Source organism: Bubalus bubalis, chromosome 3, assembly GCF_019923935.1.
Source record: "Bubalus bubalis isolate 160015118507 breed Murrah chromosome 3, NDDB_SH_1, whole genome shotgun sequence".
Taxonomy (NCBI): Eukaryota; Metazoa; Chordata; class Mammalia; order Artiodactyla; family Bovidae; genus Bubalus; species Bubalus bubalis.
Genome location: NC_059159.1, coordinates 78,417,485 through 78,430,704, shown reverse-complemented (window position 1 = coordinate 78,430,704; position 13,220 = coordinate 78,417,485). Strand labels below are relative to the sequence as shown.

The 13,220-nt window shown below is 40.3% G+C and overlaps 1 protein-coding gene across 6 annotated transcripts in view; it reads right to left on the bottom strand.

The window, feature by feature from the left end:
- LINGO2 (leucine rich repeat and Ig domain containing 2) overlaps window positions 1-13,220 on the bottom strand; it is a 1,154,206-nt gene that overhangs the window by 462,650 nt on the left and 678,336 nt on the right. For 4 of the 6 annotated variants that reach the window (XM_025281406.3, XM_044939737.2, XM_044939738.2 and 1 more), the window contains one exon: window positions 4,650-4,682. The exons of the other annotated variants lie outside the window; for them this stretch is intronic. The gene's annotated coding sequence lies outside the window, so the exon portion shown is untranslated. The remainder of the gene's footprint in view (window positions 1-4,649; window positions 4,683-13,220) is intronic. 6 annotated transcript variants of the gene reach the window in all.

Below are 13,220 nucleotides of genomic sequence, written 5' to 3'. Positions count from 1 at the left end.
CACTAAGCCCAAGTAATTCAGCTCAATGGAATGGATTAAACATTTCTTTTTGACTACCTTCCCTACACTCTTGTCCTAAAATATACATTTATGCCAGTAGAGACTATTTCAATGAGTTAATTTTTTGATATGTTCATTCTTTCTCTAATCCCATAGTAAAGTTGAAAACAAAGCAACCCCTAGACAACCCCAGAGCAAAACAAAAGCCTAATCATATGTGTTTGCTTTTTGGTCACCTTCAGGGGGAGGGTCTTCTATAAGTAATGTAAATAGAACTCAGCTAGTTGGAAGAGGTGAGGGTTCAGTGCTCTTGACAAGGCTTAGATCAAAATAAGCTGTACAATATTTACTGATTTAGAACTTTCTAAATATGGTTAAAATGCACAGAGATTGTAGCGATGAGCTCTACCCTTACGGAACTCTTGATATAGTCAGGGAAGTAAGACCCTTTGAGAAGGGCTTAACAACAGAAGATGAATGACAATTTCAGACCCCAGGATGGTATAGAATGCAGTGTTTCAGAAATAGTTTCCATTCCAAACAAGACCTTCCTGTCTTGGTGAAGGACTGCTTGGTGGTTGAGGTTCAGGAGTGAGTAAGGCAATGTGATTGTGGTCCTTATTTGGACACTAGTGTACTCCATGACTTAGGATAGTTAACTTCTATGTGCCTGAATTTCATTATTTGAGGGAAAAAAAGGCTAAAATGAATACTAGTTTAAAGTACTTTTTAGATATACAAGTCTGTAATGGATTCCCTTTCATGAGAAGGGCATGAGCAGACCTACAGGGGATCACACAAGTCATCAGAAACTCCTGTGTATATAAGGGACAGAGTGCTCAGGGATAATGTAGGGATAGACTAGATGTCACAGGCAGGTTCAATCAAAATGTCAGTATTTCCTTGAGATGGGTCTGGGACCATCATGATTTTTTTCTTTCAATTCCTCCTTGACCATTGTAGTTTCCACAGGATTAGAGATAATTGTTTTATCATGTACTGTGGAGTCAGTTGGAGAAGGCAATGGCACCCCACTCCAGTACTCCTGCAGAAAAATCCCATGGATGGAGGAGCTTGGAAGGCTGCAGTCCATGGGGTCGCTGAGGGTCGGACACGACTGAGCGACTTCACTTTCATTTTTCACTTTCATGCATTGGAGAAGGAAATGGCAACCCACTCCAGTGTTCTTGCCTGGAGAATCCCAGGGACGGGGGAGCCTGGTGGGCTGCTGTCTATGGGGTCGCACAGAGTCGGACGCGACTGAAGCGACTTAGCAGCAGCAGCAGTGGAGTCAGTGTGAAGACCATAACTGCGTGGCACCCCGTGATGTTTCAGACACTGATGGATGAGACTACTTGAGACTACAGAGCTGTGCTACCCCTTTACCCGTGTGTGTTTATAAATTAGGTTTTGAGTCTTGCTAACTCAGAGGCCAGATGAAGACCTTTCAGTACTATCCTGCTTTACTTGGATTATGAAATACCTGGCAGTTTCTATGACACTGAATTAGAAGTGCCATTTTTTCCTGTTGGATCAAAGCAGGCTCTTTCTCTATGAAAGGTCAAAGTTTAACCTGTATACATACTTGCCAGAACATGTGTCAAGATGAATCCAAGGATTTTTGTGGGGAGCTGACAAATCTCCCCTCCTTATGCCATCAGCCTGGTGGACCCTGGGGTGTCTGTTGCCTCACTGAGAGAGGCTGAACAGAGTAGGATCTGTTCACTCCAACCTCTTGCATTTGGGCTTACCCTGAGCCCCGGCACCAAGAGGCTCCTGTTGGATGGCCTTTGCATGTTGGTGACACGGTCTGGGGTCAGTGACCAGTCTCCACTGAGGGAGGGATGGCTTTCCTCTAATATGCCTGGATGCCAGCTACATAAAACACTCTGTAGGTCTCACCAAGAGAAAGGGGCTCTAGCTGCATTCTTTTATATGATTCTTCCACTTTGCCATTTTTATTGCCATGGAATAATAACTTCCAATCTTTCCTGCAGGTTTCCTCTCTTCCACCAATCTTCATCAACCTCCCGTCCATCTATCAGGCCTCACATCACCATGAATGAAGGAGCTCTCCGCACACAAAGGCACAGACAATACTAGTTTCTGTCCGAGTGAGATTTGGAAGTTGGCACCAAATCTCTCCTTCCAATGACTTCCTTCTTGCTATCACTCATTCTGTTCTCCACTCCTACCCCACCCCCAGCAATCACTCAGATTGCTTACTTTTCTCACCTTGGTGATGTTTATCAAAATCTTATATTTAGAAAAAAAAAGTAGATACTGTTTGCTACCAGAAGATGTCCTAACTTGATAGACAGTCCCAGGTTATCTATAATTTCACAGGCAACCAAATGTGACCATAAGGTGAATACATACATCTCTGATGGGGAAAATGAAAGATCATGTCCATAGAGAAGTTTATTTCAGAGAAGTGAAGATGCTGCCTGCTTTGTAATAACAGTAATAATAGAAAAGTAATAATAATGGCAACAATCATTTACTGTATTCTTACAATATGTCAAAGTGATTTGTAAACACACAGTCCCATTTATTCTCTAACAACCTTATGAAGAATGTAGTCTCATTTCTTTCATTTTACAACTGAAGAAAGCAGGGACAAGAGATGTTAATAAGCTGGCTCAATATGCAAAAAATATATGGGTAAATAACATTCAAACTCAGGCATGCTGATTTGAGAGACCAACTTCTCAGCCACTACTCAGCACTTCCCAGTAAGTATTATAATTACATAGATTAATGGCTGAGATAATTTAGACTTCTTTAGATTAAATGAGTTAAATTAGATTGGCAGATAGTCACTAGAGTCCCTTCCAATTATGAAAGTTATGTTTGTGAAAACCTCTGGCAGCAGAATTTTCTGTTGAGGACCTCAAGACTTCAGTTTTGTTTTGTTTTGTTTTTTTTTTTCTTTTAATGCTTTACAGGAAATCAATTTTAGTAAGGAAAATTAGAAAGCCTCTTTTAAGTAAATATAATAATGTTCATGATAATAAAACAATAGGAACATTCCCTCAAAATTAAAACAATATTTAGAGCATGAGTTTATAAATTTCTATTCACTAACCACTGCTGATTTAGCAGAGAAAAATTAGCAGAAAACTTTCAGTCTCTGTTTCCCACGAAGTTTGGTTCAATCTACCACTGCCATTCTTACAAAGGAGCCATTTCATGTGTATTTTGAATGCCTTGCTTGTTTTCAAATACAATGTAATAACACACTTGTTCCTGAAAGTCTTAAGATTGCTTAAATTGTATAGGGAAAGAAGGCCTATAGCCAGACTTTTGAGAAAAGATAACTGATATTATAGATTACAATAAATAGATTACTACTAAACTATGTTATAAGAAAGAAGAAGAAAGTCACTCAGTCATGTCCGACTCTTTGCAACCCCATGGACTGTAGCCTAGCAGGCTCTTCCATCCATGGGATTTTCCAGGCAAGAGTACTGGAGTGGGGTGCTCCCACATTGTAGGCAGACGCTTTACCATCTGAGCCACCAGGGAAGTCCACCTAAACTATGTTATAGTAATCTATAAATAGCAATGCATCTCACATAATAGTAAAAAACATCATACAGTTTATTAGTATGAAGAGAGGAGTTATTTGCTCATTGTCACACTAATGGTTTTCTCTCCACCATAATGGTTTTCTCTCAATTATTTGGGACATATCTGAGTGCATAACTGAGCAATGTGCTGGAAACACTGCTCGTGTATCAGATATAGCAAGTTAAATTGAAGATCTGTGATAATAGGTGAAGGTTTATTGTCAGAGATATCAAGGAACATTGGAAAAATGTGTGGGATTGGGAATATGGTGAAGGTCAGCTTCCAGTGGTCATGCATGGATGTGAGAGTTGGACTGTGAAGAAGGCTGAGCCCCAAAGAATTGATGCTTTTGAACTGTGGTGTTGGAGAAGACTCTTGAGAGTCCCTTGGACTGCAAGGAGATCCAACCAGTCCATTCTGAAGGAGATCAGCCCTGGGATTTCTTTGGAAGGAATGATGCTAAAGCTGAAACTCCAGTACTTTGGCCACCTCATGCGAAGAGTTGACTCATTGGAAAAGACTCTGATGTTGGGAGGGATTGGGGGCAGGAGGAGAAGGGGACGACAGAGGATGAGATGGCTGGATGGCATCACTGACTCGATGGACATGAGTCTGAATGAACTCCGGGAGTTGGTGATGGACAGGGGGGCTTGGCATGCTGTGATTCATGGGGTCGCAAAGAGTCGGACACGACTGAGCGACTGAACTGAACTGAGCCAAACACGGTATGAATAGAGGAAAATCAGGCCACAGGGCCTTGTATGCAGTATGTATGTAATAAGTATTCACTGAAAAAAAAAATATGAATGGTGGATGGATGGCATGATGAAGGAATAGAGTAGAAAACCATTGAATATTTCAAATTTCACAATTTTGCCAAGGATTTTATCAGATTATATTCAGTTGCTACATTGTGCTTTGTAACAATTTATGTTGTACTTCTCCATCCACGAGTGAAAAAAATAAAAGCATAATGGTTTCTAATCACTACCTGTGAAAAACTAAGGACACTCTGCTTCTTTCATACTCTGCTTCATATTAATAAGAGGTGTTAAAACATCATGAAAAGTACCAACCTTGAAAGCTGCATTCTGTTTTTCTCATATCACCTGCAAAAAATAAAAAAGACAGGGGGGAAAAAAAGGAAATTTAAATGAAAGCCAATTAAGGCAACAGCAGTAAAAATAGCATTTGTTAAAAAAAAAACTTTTAGCATTTTTTCCCTTGACAAAGGAGACACATTTAACTGTGAAGAGAGAAACCCTCTGATGAAACTTTTTCTCCCCTTAAACTATTTTTTAAAATATTTTGTGCTTTTTGTATTTTGTTAGTTTGCTTTTTAAAATTTCTTAGGGGCATAGCAATCATGAATGACAATGAGGAAAGATACAGGGGGGATGTTTACTAAAAATGATTAGATATAAGGAAAAATTACATAGGCAGGACTTAATCAACCTATGGAATTCTGCATCATGAGAAGACTGATAAATTCAGACAAAAGTGCTTTAAGAGGCTATTACAACTTATTCTCGGGTCCTGTGTTTCTACCCTTGAATGCTAATTAGAACACAGGCTCGTGCTACCCATCTCTTCTCACTCCCCCGATAATCTATTCTCCCTTATGGACCAAGTGATCATTGTGCTGTTTATAATAACTGTTCTACATTCCTTATGGAAATTGCAATTGTGATACTGAATATTCAAACTGCAAGCCACTTTTCTCAGGGAAATTGTAATTATGATAATGCACTATTTACCCAACTGATGTTTTGTAGTCATTGTTCTCTTTGAGGAATGGGGAGGTGAGGGAAAAACACTGAAATAAAACATCCTGTTGGGATCTCAGATATGTATTCTGGGAAACCATAATAATAATAGCATTTGTTATATGGTAGACATGACACAATCAGTTTGCCATGCATATGACATATGGGATATTATGTACAGTTATATGTGAATTACACACATTTCTCATTTACCCTACCTACCAAGCCCATAAGGTAACTAACATTTTTATTAAAATTTTCTAGGGTCCACAAGTATTAAAGAATTTACCTAACATCACAGAGCTAGTAAATCAAGAACATCCCAAAGTTAACGTAAAAATTATACTATTTCAAAAAATAAAATTCATGGCCAATCACTGAATCTGATTACATGAGCTCCTAGGAACATGGGAAGTGGATCTCTACTAACTCATCTCATTTCTCTGACTTATTCCTACTTTGCCAGATCTCTACAACCAGTGCCCCGAACAAAGAGGGGAGGCCTATCATTTCCCCCTTAGGAATTCAGCAGCAGTTGCTTAGGACTTTTTCAAAATTAACAAGAAGTGATTGAGGAGCTACCATACACAGTACTTTGTAGATATGCTTTTTTATCTCATAACTCTTCAGGCAAATACTTTCACTGTGATTTTCTTAATAAGGAAAATGAATCATATCTGAGGTGATTAATTTGCCCAAATTTTCCAAGTTGGTCTCTGTTCTTTTAACTTGGAAAATCAACTAGTCCACCAAAAAGTAATGAAGATGAAATGGAACCATGGAAATTAAGGGCAAACAAAATAGGAAATTAAAAAAGAAAGAATAATAAGTACATAAATTAGTGAGATGTTAGTAGACCACATTCTAGCCACTGGCTTACCACCATCTTATGCAGCTTAAACAATTCTGGGATCTAGTCTTGGTCCTTCTGTTAGCTTCTGATTCCTGTTTCTTATCCTTGCCCAAGAAGTTCCATTTTTCTCTTATATTTCTTTTTTAGGCCTTAGAATAACCTTCCCTTTGCTCTCTTGGTGGAGGCCATCTATTTGATTCAGGCCACACAATATATATTTCTATTTCCCCACAGCCCCATAAAGGCTGATGAGCTGCCTACCTTGGCAGTAACAGGGATCCGTGCTGAGCTTCAATTTCAGCACTATCCATAGGGAGCCCAACCAGCCACGTAATAGAAAGCTGATTATGACACTGGACTCCTGCCACCTTAAGAACAGTGATTCATTTTGACCTGAACTAAAACCAGTTCTAAATAAGGGTTTGCTTATCTGCCAGCAGAGCCTTATTCATCACTGTTATCCAAGGGCCTATAGAGTACCTGATTCATCAGTACACAACATGGCATAATATTACCTCTGACCAATGAAAGTACAGTGGAAGTCAGCAGTGTATATATAATCATGGGATCCACCTATCCTGATACATATGGCATGAGCTAGAAACTGCTGGCCTGACAGACATATGGAATAGCCTTTTGGAGGGGCAGCTGTAGCACCAGCTTGGAAATGATGTCCTGTGATGATGGGTGCCATGTAAAGGATGTGGGAAGCACTAACCCATGACCATTCTTTGGTATTTCATCTCCAATAGATAGGACTCCCCAGATGATGCAGTGGTAAAGAATCTGCCTGCCAATGTGGGAGACATAGAAGACCAATCCCTGCATCAGGGAGATGCCCTGGAATGGGGAGTGGCAACCACTCCAGTACTCTTGTCTGGAAATTTTCATGGACAGAGGAACCTAGCAAACTATAGTCATGGGTTCCAAAAAAGTTGGACATGACTGAGCATGCTCGCATGCACACATTCCAGTAGACAGATTACATGGGTCTAGGAAACAAGGGGAGGAAGTAGAAGTAGTCAAAACTTACATCACTCCCAGTGGCCTAAATGGGGAATCTGTGCTTTCTAACCCACAAATTTAAACTCTCTGCGTCTAGAGATCCTGGTTTTCAGAGGGAGTATGCTTCATGAGGGGCTTTTCTCATAGCTCAGTCAGTAAAGGGTCTGCCAGCAATGCAGGAGACCCGGGTTTGTTTCCTGGGTTGGGGAGATCCCCTGGAGAAGGAAATGACAACCCATTCCAGTATTGTTTCCTGGAGTATGCCATGGACAGAGAAGCCTGGCGGGCTGCAGCATATGGGGTTGCAAGAGTCGGACATGACTGATTGACTAAGCACACGCACACGCTTCATGAGAGGACACAGGAGGAGTCTTACTGAACTTTAGGATGTACCTCATATCCAAGTACGTTGGGTTCCTTGTGCTAGGAGACTGACACAAAGAGAGGAGTCGTACGATTAGGGATAAGTGATCATCATCAGGAAGAGGGGCTACTGTCAGATAACAAGGGCAGGGAAGAATTTGTAGTATTCAGGTGATTCACTGGGAATTTCTTGGTATTTCCCTGTTTTTGATAATAAATGGACAAGTGCAGCAGCCATGGACTAAGAAGGGACTTGTGAGGAGGGGTTGAGACCACTCATGGATCAGTAGAAGTGCTGGTTAAGGATACCCTAGGACAGTTAATAGAAGAAAGAAAAGAATAAAAGGAGAGTAGTTCTCAGCTGTGTCCTTGAAACTAGCTGCACTGGTATGGGCTGGAGTTCTAACCTTCCTCTTAGGGGCTTTGCCAGGAAAGGAGACTTACCAGAATGCTGAAGGGGCTGTTCCAAGATGCGATAAATGTAATACATGAAGCATGAAGAGCCAAGAGTCACAGGAATAGACATGGTAGATGCTGCAGGACAGAACCCAGATCTCCCTCAGGACAAGGCACTCATCCCCCAGCTGCCAGAAGTACTGGTTCCTGGTGGCTCACAGTGACTCTTTCTCTGGGGATTGTCCTCATTCCACCAAAGGGAAGTGCTTGACCCAAGATCATTCACCTTCCCACAGGCAGCTCACTTCTAATGACTGATCCTTATACAGATACAAGGGCTTCCCTGGTGGCTCATATGGTAAAGAATCTGCCTGCAATGCAAGAGACCCGGGTTTGATTCCTGGGTTGGGAAGATCCCCTGGAGAAGGGAATGGCAACTCACATCAGTATTCTTGCCTGGATAATGCCATGGATGGAGGAGCCTGGTGGGCTACAGTCCATGGGGTCGCAAAGTGACCAGCTAAGTGCTTTGACTGAGAGACTAATGCTTTCACTTTCTTTCACTCATATGGGTAGAAAGACCAGGCCCCTCTTTGGCCTTCTGGGACACCTATAATTAAACACAAATACACTCTTCAACAAACTTCCTACATCAAAACCTCCATCTCAGAGTCTGTTTCTTTGGAAAACTGACCTAAAGCAAGAATACAAATTCAGAATACATGGAACTGAGAATTGAACACAGATATGACTGGATCTAAAGTCCATATCCTTATTCATCTGATCTTCCCATCTTCCACAGAGAACAGTTTAATCTAATTTTCAACATATTTTTATCTAGGCAGTAAACACAGTTGATAATGATATGTTTAAACCTGTAAATTAAAAAGCATTCTTCAGTGTTACCCAATGACTACAATTATACTGCTGTAGGAATATTAATCTAATCTATTTATGTCTCTTAAATTCCAGACTGAGATAAATTAGTAGATACAGAAATCTCTATCTGTATATCTACATTTATGAATTTATAACATTATATTAAAATATATATGCACATATGTGTATGTATCTGTGCATATATAGGGTTTCCCTGGTGTTTCAGATGGTACGTCTGCCCGCAATGCAGGAGACCCAGGTTCAATCCCTGGGTCGGGGAGAGCCCCTGGAGAAGGAAATGGCAACCCACTCCAGTCCTCTTGTCTAGAAAACCTACAAAATATAATTCAAGACTAATTTCAAAGATAATTTGAGAAAAATTCCTAATTATGCTAGTCTATTTTTGAAGAACAGTATTCTTTTAGTCATGCCATTTTCTAGGGAAAAAAAAAAAAAATCCCAAACTGCTCTGTTTTGGAAAACTTAAAAGATTAGTTACAGAACAAAGGCTTAAATTTTCTACCATAAATGTAAGGATTTTATCAGGCATGAAATGTAGTCTGAACAATTTATGGTCCAGTAAAATATTACTTCAGGCAGGCTTTACAATCAGAACACAGAATCCTGTTACCTAATTCTGTGTAATTTTGAGAGACTGCAGTTAGGATTTTACAACCAGCAAACAGTTCAACTCAGCAGTCATCATCTTTCTGTAATCTCTTGTCTGGAATTATATTGCTTTAAGCTGTTTCTAAAGAAATTCCAGATCACTAATTCCTTTATTTCATTTGCCCACTCTTAACTCTGGGTGACATTATCATACTCTTCTATTTAAACATACATGGTATTCTTGGTTTACTCATGTGATTCCATAGAAACGCTGCACTAAGGGCTTAGCATGATAAATAAACACAAGACAAAATCTGATAAACTGAGACAAGAAAGACACTTGCCACAGTGAGGCAGAAAATAGTTGTTATCCATTGAGGAAGAGCCTACCAGTTGCTGGTGCTTGGCATTGTAACCAGCAACGTGGTAAATACTTGATAAATATCTTGGTGTGAGTAACTGAATATGTATATGGGAAGATAAAATAAAAGGGAGAGAATGGATGGGACAAAGATCACAAGTGTCTGAGTGATGAAATAAAGGTAACACAATGCATTTGGTGAGAATCATTATCTAGTGGTAAAGAACCCGCCTGCCAATGCGAAGACTAAGAGACCAGGGTTCAGTTCCTGGGTTGGGAAGACCCCCTGGAGGAGAGAATGGCAGCCCATTCCAGTATTCTTGCCTGGAGAATCCCATAGACAGGGGAGCCTGGAAGGCTATGGTCCATAGGGTTGCAAAGAGTTGGATACAACCTAAGTGACTTAGCAAATGAGATTATAGATATTATTTATAAACTAGTCTTTCATATCACTCTTTCAAAATAAAATAAGAAAGCCATATAGTAAAACTATGAGACTCTCTATTCAGTCTCCACTCCTCTCTACCCCCAAACACTACATAATATAGAATGGTTTAGAATTTAGAAGTCTCCAACCGTTTTGGCCACAGGGGACAATTTCATGGAAGACAATTTTTCCATGGACCAGAGAGGTGGGGATGGTTTTGGAATGATTCAAGTGCATTACATTTATTGTGAACTTTATTTCTATTATTACTACACTTCAGATCATCAGGCATGGGATCTGAGAGGTGGAGAACCCATAGTTTAGATAAGAGTATAGAGCTGCGCTATGAGAGTTCTGAACTAGCTACAGCATAAGTTCTCCCCTACAAATGCCATGGCAAGTTTTATTATTACATCTGTTCCATATAGAGTAAGGTAGGGAATGAGCTTGAATTGCTTTTCAGTAGTCATATCAATATGAAGTACTGCTTTTTGTTTTGAAAAATCCACAAACAATTGGGACACAATATAGGAGAAAGGCTAAGTTAGTAAAGAAAATCAAAATAACATTAATACAAGAAATCACTGAAAGAATTGAACGTGAGCACAGGAAGCATGTGAGCTGTTTTGGAACATCAGAGAAAACATTATAAAATTTTCCCTAGAGATATTTGAAGTAACTAAGGAAGAATACTAAAAACTGTTTAGAGATGGTTTGTGCCTTAAGACAAAAGTTGGTGAATTACAGACTGCCAAATCTTGCCACCAATTCTACGCTTTTTATTTAGAGACATTAAAAACACATTGTTTTTGTCTGCTTTATTGCTACAGTAGCAGATGCGAGGAGTTGTGACAGAGATCATACACCCCACAAAGCCAAATTCATTTACTACGTGACCACTTACAGGAAATGTTTGCCGGCACCTGCCTTAAGAAAGAGTCACTCATTCATTTATTCATTCATTTAGCAAAGATATTTCAAGAAAATATACTCTTTCTAAAATGGGTCAGACCCTGACAATACACAGGTAAGACAGTTTTAGCCCTGTACTAATTTCCCTGCCACCAGACATAAATTATGTGACCGTCAACATATTTTGGAGAAGAGCAGATCACAAAATCTATTATTGACCTCAGTGCCTTCAAAGGTTTCTTTCAACTGTGAAATTCTTTAAAAGGGGAATTGTTATGGAGGAAAAAGTCTTAAAAAGCAGGTAAATGAAAACAGATGAAGAAATAGGGAGCTTGGGGTTCCTTCAGTTACGGGGAAGAGTCAAGGTAAATGATCAGAGAATAAAGACCAGTAAAGTTATATCAGTATATGGGGTAGAGTGAGTACAGAGGACATATGTCTGGATAGACCAAAACACTGTATGTGAAAGATATTCTTTGTCAGGCTTGACAATTTTTCAGCTTATTTCAGACAACAGGAAGCTATAAAGTATTTTTGAAAAGGAGTAGTATAAAGAAAGTGAAACTCGGGGGAGATCAATTTGACATAGATATGTAGCATGGATTGGAGGTGAAATATAGAACAGTTGCAGTACAGGCTTAAAATAAGCACAAAATACTAAAACCTGGATGGGAAGAAAGAAGCAGGAATGCATGTGTATTTCACATGTATGGAGCGTGTTGGGTCCACAGCAACTCAGGCTCATTAGGCAAAAAAAATTAGAGCAGGAGCTGGGTGTGACTAGGGTTCTGCATCTGGACGTGTCTTATTTCTTCCCAGAGCCAGAAAAGTCCACTGTCCATGGCCCAAAGGAACATGGTAAACTCTACTGTGCTTGGAGTCAATATCCAAGAAAGTCCAGCATGATGGGTAGAAAATAATGCCGTTTGGAACAGGATCCCTGACAGTGATGATGACTAATAGAAAGTGTTTGGACTTTCAGAGAGGAAGCCATCATCATTTCCAGGGCCCTAGTTAATGAACCGGAGAAGGCGATGGCATGCCACTCCAGTACTCTTGCCTAGAAAATCCATGGATGGAGGAGCCTGGTGGGCTGCAGTCCATGGGGTTGCGAAGAGTCAGACACGACTGAGCGACTTCACTTTCATTTTTCACTTTCATGCATTGGAGAAGGAAATGGTAACCCACTCCAGTGTTCTTGCCTGGAGAATCCCAGGGATGGGGGAGCCTGGTGGGCTGCCGTCTATGGGGTTGCACAGAGTTGGACATGACTGAAGCAACTTAGCAGTTAATGAACAACTGAGAAGAGGATTGTATCAAGCCTGAAAACAAAACACAGAGCAAACAAACAAACAAAACAGTCCCCTACTCACCTAGAGCCAGACATCCTGGAATGTGAAGTCAAGTGGGCCTTAGAAAGCATCACTACGAACAAAGCTAGTGGAGGGGATGGAATTCCAGTGGAGCTATTTCAAATCCTGGAAGATGATGCTGTGAAAGTGCTGCACTCAATATGCCAGCAAATTTGGAAAACTCAGCAGTGGCCACAGGACTGGAAAAGATGCATTTTCATTCCAATCCCAAAGAAAGGCAATGCCAAAAAATGCTCAAACTACCGCACAATTGCACTCATCTCACACACTAGTAAAGTAATGCTCAAAATTCTCCAAGCCAGGTTTCAGCAACACGTGAACCATGAACTCCCAGATGTTCAAGCTGGTTTTAGAAAAGGCAGAGGAACCAGAGATCAAATTGCCAACATCTGCTGGATCATGGAAAAAGCAAGAGAGTTCCAGAAAAACATCTATTTCTGCTTTATTGACTATGCCAAAGCCTTTGACTGTGTGGATCACAATAAACTGTGGAAAATTCTGAAAGAGATGGGAATACCAGAGCACCTGACCTGCTTCTGGAGAAACCTATATGCAGGTCAGGAAGCAACAATTAGAACTGGACATGGAACAACAGACTGGTTCCAAACAGGAAAAGGAGTACGTCAAGGCTGTATATTGTCACCCTGTTTATTTAACTTATATGCAGAGTACATCATGAGAAATGCTGGGCTGGATGAAGCAC